The sequence below is a fragment of the Convolutriloba macropyga genome, chromosome 15 (assembly GCF_964194025.1).
Source record: "Convolutriloba macropyga chromosome 15, txConMacr16.3, whole genome shotgun sequence".
Taxonomy (NCBI): domain Eukaryota; kingdom Metazoa; phylum Xenacoelomorpha; order Acoela; family Convolutidae; genus Convolutriloba; species Convolutriloba macropyga.
Genome location: NC_134482.1, coordinates 5,690,294 through 5,699,185, shown reverse-complemented (window position 1 = coordinate 5,699,185; position 8,892 = coordinate 5,690,294). Strand labels below are relative to the sequence as shown.

Sequence of the window (8,892 nt, the reverse complement as noted above, 5' to 3'; positions counted from 1 at the left end):
ATCGTTTTTCATTTCAATAGTTCCGAAAAATATGGTGGGAGTTAGGGCTGATGTATGAAGCGATGCGCATACAAAAGGATATTGAACACAATGCATTGCCTAATTGGCAACCATTGAAGCTGCTTCAGGTACGACGAAGTTGGTGTTGACGGCGACAATCGAAAAATAAAACGCGTGGCAGTGTTCATTAGTCCCTGAAGTTTTGCTGACAAAAAGTGTGGCAGACCATAATAAAGAGAATTACAGTAGTCAACACGTGACAATACTAAAATTCTAATAGACTCAATTAGGACTGATGTTTTAACTAGATTACTAATTAACCACACTCTACGGAGATCATAAAATGAATTCGAACAAACAAAATTGACCCGTCGTTTCAGAGTAAGTTGACAACCAATATAACAATCTAGAGCTTTTACCTGTTCAGTGTAGTCAGCATCTCACGGCAGACGTAACAGACCATGTTTAACAATTTTACATTTCCGAATAATCACATACTCACTCTTATCCGCATTAAACTTCAATTTTGCATTGCTGGACCAACGTTGAATTGAGGTCAAAATATCATCAAACATGCCTTGAATGAGGTTCAAACCGAATACGAAAAATAACGGTATCATCGGCGTAGAAATGGTTCTTTATTCCCAATTCTTTCAGCTGATCTTCTAAAGGCAGCATGTAATAGGAAAAATGTAAAGGACCAGGAACCGGTCCTTACGCAACACACCCGTCCTAATTAAAACATCACCAGAAAAACATCTTTTTTTGATATTTTGCTGCGAACGATTCAAAAGATAATTCGTAATAAACAGTAACACCACCGATTGCAAACCAATCCTCTTAACTAAAATTTGAAGCAAAAATTGACAATCAATAATACAAAACGCTAACGACAAGTCTAACCCAATGTACATCACGGATCGCGACTCGTCTAGCTAGCAAAAAAGATCATTAAAGACTTTAAACAAAGCCGTTTCCGCTGAATGCGAGCAACGAAAAGCACTCTGATACTTGCTCAAGAGAATATTGGATTCCAGGTAGAAATTAATTGGTTCAAAAACCACTCTTTTAATATTTTTGACAGGAATTGTAGATTTGCCACAGGGCAAAAACTCGACAACAACTCAAAATCAAGGTTAGACTTCCCTATGAGCGGCCTCACAACTCCTTGTTTGAACTCATCCGGTCTGAAGAATTAAATTAATTAACGCAATGAAGTTGACCGGAGAATTTGTGAAAACAATTTTACATTGCCTTGTTGGTATTACATCACTTGGTGCCGTACTGTTCAAAATTTTTGATAGAAGCAATTGCAAATCGCTCAGTGCTAGAATCATTCAATTCTAGACCATTCGTTAGAGGTATTGAAACTAATACGGCTTCTATTTTCTTAAGAAAGAAAGCATTAAAGTTCTTTGCTAGACATTCAGGCGCCCCTAGTGACTGCGGCAGGACAACATTATTTTTTCCCAAGAGTTGCTGCAGCATAGAAAACCTAACACGCTTATTTTCACTACCGACACATTTGTCAAGGTATTCATTTTTCTTTTTGGTAAACAGCTCAAACTACTCCAAAACTGAACTAAAAAACCGGCTTGATATGAGAATTTTGTTCTTAGCTCACCGTAAAAGAAAGGGCACCTATGATTTTTGATACATATTTAATTTCAGAGGATTGTTTTTATCGACATAGCTGATTTCGTTCATTGAAACACCGTTCGAAACGTTTTCAGGATTATCTCTGTTGATCGGAGCAACAATATTTTCTGCAAACGATACCACGTCAAAATTTCGCACGAAGCTTTCTTTACAGCTAAATTCTCGTGCTTTTTGCAGAAGGTCAAAGTGCACAAATCCATGATGAGTGCTTGTGACGAAACTTACCAGAGGTTCTGATACTTAAACCTCATCGGATGTAATAACCTGGTCTAAAATTCCACCACTTTTGTGAGTAGGCACCTTAGTTCCTGTTGCAAACCAAATTCATCCAAAAACGAAATCGTATTTCTTGACGCATCATTTGATAGCAGCATTGAAATTTCGATATCGCCTACAATAAGTAATTTTTTGAACAACAGCGCTTTCTCCTCAATAAACGATGTTATATCACTTAAAAAGACACGTACATAAGTATTTGGTCGACGGTATATACGAACCAAAAAAAAACACTGACAGAGCAAATTCAAGAAAAGCCACTTCCGCGTTTCAACAAAGTTCAATAAAGTTCCATAGAACACCACTAATCCTCCGCCATTTTTTTCTGTTGTGTTTGCGCTTAAGTAATAGAAGCCATTTGTGCAACGCTGCTGGAGATAAAAAGGTTTATATAAGATTCTACCAATGGCTCGCATAACCCAAAACTTGCGGACATTTCGCAAAATGCGATAAATAATACCCGAATGAGGTCATACCTCTTGACATTTCTTGCATCATCCTGTTCATCTGAGCAAAGGGATCCATGAACATGTCAGGTCTGGCCATAGCTTGACTAGTATTCTGGGCATGCCTTTGTTGAACTCCACTTTGGTTCTGCATCCCTGGCTGTCCCAACATTCCGAATGGGTGTTGGTTGAAACCGGGACCAAATGGTTGGAAAAATGGGTCGCTGTGGAAATTGGGAAAGTTATTTCCCCACATTTTTTTTTCTGAAGATCAGTTGATTTGAATTTAAGATCTCTTCTGCCATTACATAACATAGCTGGTAGATTGCCAGAAAATAGCCGCAAGTGTTGGATCCTTTCCGTTTGCGCCACTCCCCCCCCCCCCGCTTAGTGGATGCATATTATTTGCGCCCCCAGACGCACGTGTCATATTTTTACATAGTGATTTACTATGTAATGGCACGTGCTCTGAAATTGGGGGGAGCATAACGTACTCGCGGGGGCACCAACGGAAAAGATCCGAGATGTTATATTTTGATTAGTAGTAGTAGTAGTTTAGGCTTCAGTGTCGTTGCACTAGGGTTGACATCCCTTTATTGGTTGGCTAATTTGACCTTCTGTACTGGATTGCAGTTAATTGTTGCAGTTGCGCAAAAAGGTCTACGTACAAGAATTGGCTTCAGAGTAATGTCTAGAGAAATAATTCCAGAATAATTCGGTTAATCGTTTTTTGTTTAAGCTTTCAATAGCTAGATTTTTGATTTTACATATATTTAAGAGTTGACAAGAACGCCTCCAGAAATTTTCGGCTGCCTTTCTCGTTCTTGTTCAATTTATGTTTATTAGCTCAAATTGTCTGGTATTTGGTTGATCTTCACAGTTTCTAGTGATCGGAACATTGAAATTTCCTGAGAGAAAAGCAATTAAGAGTAGTTTGTGAAGTTCTATATATAAGGAGAGAGGAAGTAAATTGAGCTTTCCCAGTTGTTTAGGATCCAACTGGTAGCTTTCTTTTGAACGCGCTCAATCTCTCGTCTCCGTTTTGTTAGCGACCCAGGCTTCAGTTGCATATGTAACCATTGGTATGACATATCCTGCGTACGCATTGAGTTTTGAGGTTAGTTTCGTGGACGTTGAAGTGTTTCTTTTTTAGAAGTAGAACGCTTTCAATGCCTTTGAGCACCTTTTTTCGACATTAGTTTTCCAGTTCAACTTTGGCGTCATTGTAATGCCTGGATGTTTTAAATCGCTCTGGTAAAGTAAAGTATTGTTGTTTAAACTTAACTTGGGTTTGTCTTAACTTTTGATTGGCAAGATATAACACTTATTTTCGTTTAATGTCATTTTATTGTTTAAACACCAGTCTTCTATTTGTTTTATCTCGTATTGCATGTTTTCACTATTCGTTGCAACGAGCTTGAAATCATCTGCATAACCAAAGGCGTCATAATAAGTTATTTGTAGAGGAAATTATGAAATTAACAGAACTATGACTGCAAGTGGACCTAGTAGTGATCCTTGTGGAACACCACTTGTAACTTGCACTGTTTCAGAGTTACAATCAATAACCTTTACATATTGTTTTCTTTAACTTAAGTAGTTGGCAATAATTTTCAAGAAGTTACCTCCAATGCCTGACATTTCAATTTTCTGTAGCAAGATGCCATGTGGAACGCTATCGAAGGCTTTCTATAAATTCCAGTTGCAGAACCAAAAGTTCTTCTTCATTACCATCCAAAACTTCTTCTTCATTACCACTTAAGAGTCTTCATAACCGATTAAGAATCCGTTTAGCTTTTTGCTGCTTCTACTAGCAGCTCTTAAATAACTCTCAATTAGAGTGACACTCAATTGACGTCATCTCTTTGAAAGAATACAGAAAATCAATTCGAGTGTGAGGAAGTCATTATGGAGATTGAGGCTGAGTCAAGTTTTGTCAAAATTGCAAGTCCGAATGAACAAAAAGTGCTTTTTAACGTCATATGGTTGTGAAAAAATCTTGACAGCGGAATATAGCAGGACAAGTCGACAAAATTCAAGTATTATTGTAATTATTATTTTTGGTTTAAGCACCATTTAAAATCTCAACAGGTAAATTAAAACAGATAAGTTTTGAGTTTTCGCCTAAATGAAATTTCAGATGGTAAAAGTTTCAAATCAAAGGCGAGTTTATTCCACTCGAAAGCGACAGCAAGCGAGAACTAATTCCTTCCAAAATAAGAGCGAAATATGGGAACATATTAACTGTAAAAAATTGAGACCTTGTAACCATCGTTTTTCATTTCAATAGTTCCGAAAAATATGGTGGGAGTTAGGGCTGATGTATGAAGCGATGCGCATACAAAAGGATATTGAACACAATGCATTGCCTAATTGGCAACCATTGAAGCTGCTTCAGGTACGACGAAGTTGGTGTTGACGGCGACAATCGAAAAATAAAACGCGTGGCAGTGTTCATTAGTCCCTGAAGTTTTGCTGACAAAAAGTGTGGCAGACCACAATAAAGAGAATTACAGTAGTCAACACGTGGCAATACTAAAATTCTAATAGACTCAATTAGGACTGATGTTTTAACTAGATTACTAATTAACCATACTCTACGGAGATCATAAAATGAATTCGAACAAACAAAATTGACCCGTCGTTTCAGAGTAAGTTGACAACCAATATAACAATCTAGAGCTTTTACTTGTTCAGTGTAGTCACCATCTCACGGCAGACGTAACAGACCATGTTTAACAATTTTACATTTCCGAATAATCACATACTCACTCTTATCCGCATTAAACTTCAATTTTGCATTGCTGGACCAACGTTGAATTGAGGTCAAAATATCATCAAACATGCCTTGAATGAGGTTCAAACCGAATACGAAAAATAACGGTATCATCGGCGTAGAAATGGTTCTTTATTCCCAATTCTTTCAGCTGATCTTCTAAAGGCAGCATGTAATAGGAAAAATGTAAAGGACCAAGAACCGGTCCTTACGCAACACACCCGTCCTAATTAAAACATCACCAGAAAAACATCTTTTTTTGATATTTTGCTGCGAACGATTCAAAAGATAGTTCGTAATAAACAGTAACACCACCGATTGCAAACCAATGCTCTTAACTAAAATTTGAAGCAAAAATTGACAATCAATAATACAAAACGCTAACGACAAGTCTAACCCAATGTACATCACGGATCGCGACTCGTCTAGCTAGCAAAAAAGATCATTAAAGACTTTAAACAAAGCCGTTTCCGCTGAATGCGAGCAACGAAAAGCACTCTGATACTTGCTCAAGAGAATATTGGATTCCAGGTAGAAATTAATTGGTTCAAAAACCACTCTTTTAATATTTTTGACAGGAATTGTAGATTTGCCACAGGGCAAAAACTCGACAACAACTCAAAATCAAGGTTAGACTTCCCTATGAGCGGCCTCACAACTCCTTGTTTGAACTCATCCGGTCTGAAGAATTAAATTAATTAACGCAATGAAGTTGACCGGAGAATTTGTGAAAACAATTTTACATTGCCTTGTTGGTATTACATCACTTGGTGCCGTACTGTTCAAAATTTTTGATAGAAGCAATTGCAAATCGCTCAGTGCTAGAATCATTCAATTCTAGACCATTCGTTAGAGGTATTGAAACTAATACGGCTTCTATTTTCTTAAGAAAGAAAGCATTAAAGTTCTTTGCTAGACATTCAGGCGCCCCTAGTGACTGCGGCAGGACAACATTATTTTTTCCCAAGAGTTGCTGCAGCATAGAAAACCTAACACGCTTATTTTCACTACCGACACATTTGTCAAGGTATTCATTTTTCTTTTTGGTAAACAGCTCAAACTACTCCAAAACTGAACTAAAAAACCGGCTTGATATGAGAATTTTGTTCTTAGCTCACCGTAAAAGAAAGGGCACCTATGATTTTTGATACATATTTAATTTCAGAGGATTGTTTTTATCGACATAGCTGATTTCGTTCATTGAAACACCGTTCGAAACGTTTTCAGGATTATCTCTGTTGATCGGAGCAACAATATTTTCTGCAAACGATACCACGTCAAAATTTCGCACGAAGCTTTCTTTACAGCTAAACTCTCGTGCTTTTTGCAGAAGGTCAAAGTGCACAAATCCATGATGAGTGCTTGTGACGAAACTTACAAGAGGTTCTGATACTTAAACCTCATCGGATGTAATAACCTGGTCTAAAATTCCACCACTTTTGTGAGTAGGCACCTTAGTTCCTGTTGCAAACCGAATTCATCCAAAAAGGAAATCGTATTTCTTGACGCATCATTTGATAGCAGCATTGAAATTTCGATATCGCCTACAATAAGTAATTTTTTGAACAACCGCGCTTTCTCCTCAATAAACGATGTTAAATCACTTAAAATGACACGTACATAATTATTTGGTCGACGGTATATACGAACCAAAAAAAAACACTGACAGAGCAAATTCAAGAAAAGCCACTTCCGCGTTTCAACAAAGTTCAATAAAGTTCCATAGAACACCGCTAATCCTCCGCCATTTTTTTCTGTTGTGTTTGCGCTTAAGTAATAGAAGCCATTTGTGCAACGCTGCTGGAGATAAAACTCAACCTTTGCGTTATCCTTGATCCATGTTTCAGTTAGAATTATGAGGCTAAAATCATTAGCGTGAATAAGCTTTCTTATTTGGGAGGTCTTGTTGCAAACTTATCTTTCATTATGTAAACATAATTTTACACGGTCATTGACAGATTTGAAATTAGATAGTCTTGTATCAAAGGTGGTCATCCACTCTCTCGCTCTCTGATTTAAATAACATTGTAAAAACGAAACATTTTTGTGCCAGAAATCAGGAGGTTCAACTTGATCATTGTCGAAATTGAATACACAATAGAAAGGTTTCAGACGAGATTCGTCTCTGGATATTTCACGAAGGCACAGTAGATCAACTCCCTTCTTCTCGCAATATTCTCCTATATCATCCGTAGAGACAGAGTTGCTTAAAGGACCAATGAAGAGATGCCGTCTTTTCGGTGGTCCTTTAATTGCACTGACAGCCGTCTGATGATCAATATTTGTGTCCGTCTTGACATTTTTCGTTTTCTGTTTTGAGACCCTTTGTCTGCAATTAAGTTTTCTTTGCCTTCAGCTTTTTGTTTCTTTGAATTACGATCACTAGCAGTACTGTCAGTCGGATTTCTGAAAACAGCTCTAAGATACGGGTAATTCAGTTCCTTCAGAGCTTTTATCTCCAGCTGGAGTGATTGAATTTCAGAAATCAGGGAGTCTAATTTAGTTAATTTAACTTCAAGAGCATATATTTGATCAGGGCTGATAACTCTGTTTTAAAGGTTGGCAAACATATCGGACAAGACGAAAATATCATTCCAACGCAACTTGTAGTCTGAGCAATTCCAAGGTACGATCCATAAACACATTTAGATTTACATCGAACGCAGATAACGCGTTCTTGTTCTGTACATAAACCTATGCACACAGTGCTTGGTGGATCAGATGAGGGAGGCGGCCGGGATAAAGCCGTCATTGTGAAGGAAAAATAAATACAGTCCGAGTGTAAGACTGCAGTAAGCGCTGAATAAGCCCTAATTAATCGAATAATCTAAGTCCTTTTATCTAAATAAATAACTATAAGACAATTAAATCAGTCAAACAAATGCTGACTGAGAAAATAAACTAATGTAACTCAAGCTCAAACAATTGTGAAGAATTATTGCGCCAAAAGTTTGATGTGGGAAGTCAGGTCTTAAGTGTTCGTTAAATACTACACCGTTTGCCATAGTTGAATATGAAGCTTATAAGTTTCTGAAATCCCTGCTAACTGGGGCTAACCAAATAAAGTCCAGCCTCTGATATAACAGAAAATAATGACAATCAGGAGATGAAACAGAAATAAATAGCCTCGCGGGTGCACGTGCAGACTATTTAATAAGTTTAAAACAACAATTGGGTTAATTCAAAGAATTTTGATTCACTAAACAAAAAACCTGATCCACAATGGACTATGAATGGATTGCAAAAAACCATTTAGAAAATAATCAGACCAGAAGAAATCCGAAAAAAATACTAAAACTTAAAAATCAATGTCGTAACGTCTTTTGTAAACAAAACACCACCAGCGAGAAAACGAATTTTTGTTCAAACTCAATTTCAATTTTGTTAATCCACATTAAAACTTAGGCCACTTGTTTTCCCTCCACTTCTTGTTTCGGCGTTACAAAATCAATTTAAAATACAACCAGACGAATTCCGGATGCCACTCACAGTAGAAAACTGACCATCTTGAATGAAATCAAGCATTTCTGTTTGATTATTAAAAATATTTTGAAACGAAAACAAATCTACATGAGAAAAATATTTGACAGAAACTCAAAAAGCATCCGAAAATGTTTCCTTTTATTTACGACCCCAAAAAAATGTGAGAAAATTTTGTAATACAGGAAAACAGGCCTATTGGAACAAATTAATACCAAATAAAAGGCAATCTTACACTTTCACAAAGAGAAAACT

The 8,892-nt window shown here is 37.0% G+C and overlaps 1 protein-coding gene across 2 annotated transcripts in view; it reads right to left on the bottom strand.

Moving 5' to 3' along the window:
- Positions 1–8,313, bottom strand: part of LOC142354759 (large ribosomal subunit protein mL49-like) — a 423,982-nt gene extending 415,669 nt beyond the window's left edge. For both annotated transcript variants that reach the window (XM_075407141.1, XM_075407142.1), the window contains exon 1: positions 8,306–8,313. The gene's annotated coding sequence lies outside the window, so the exon portion shown is untranslated. The remainder of the gene's footprint in view (positions 1–8,305) is intronic.
- Between the last annotated feature and the right edge of the window lie 579 nt (positions 8,314–8,892).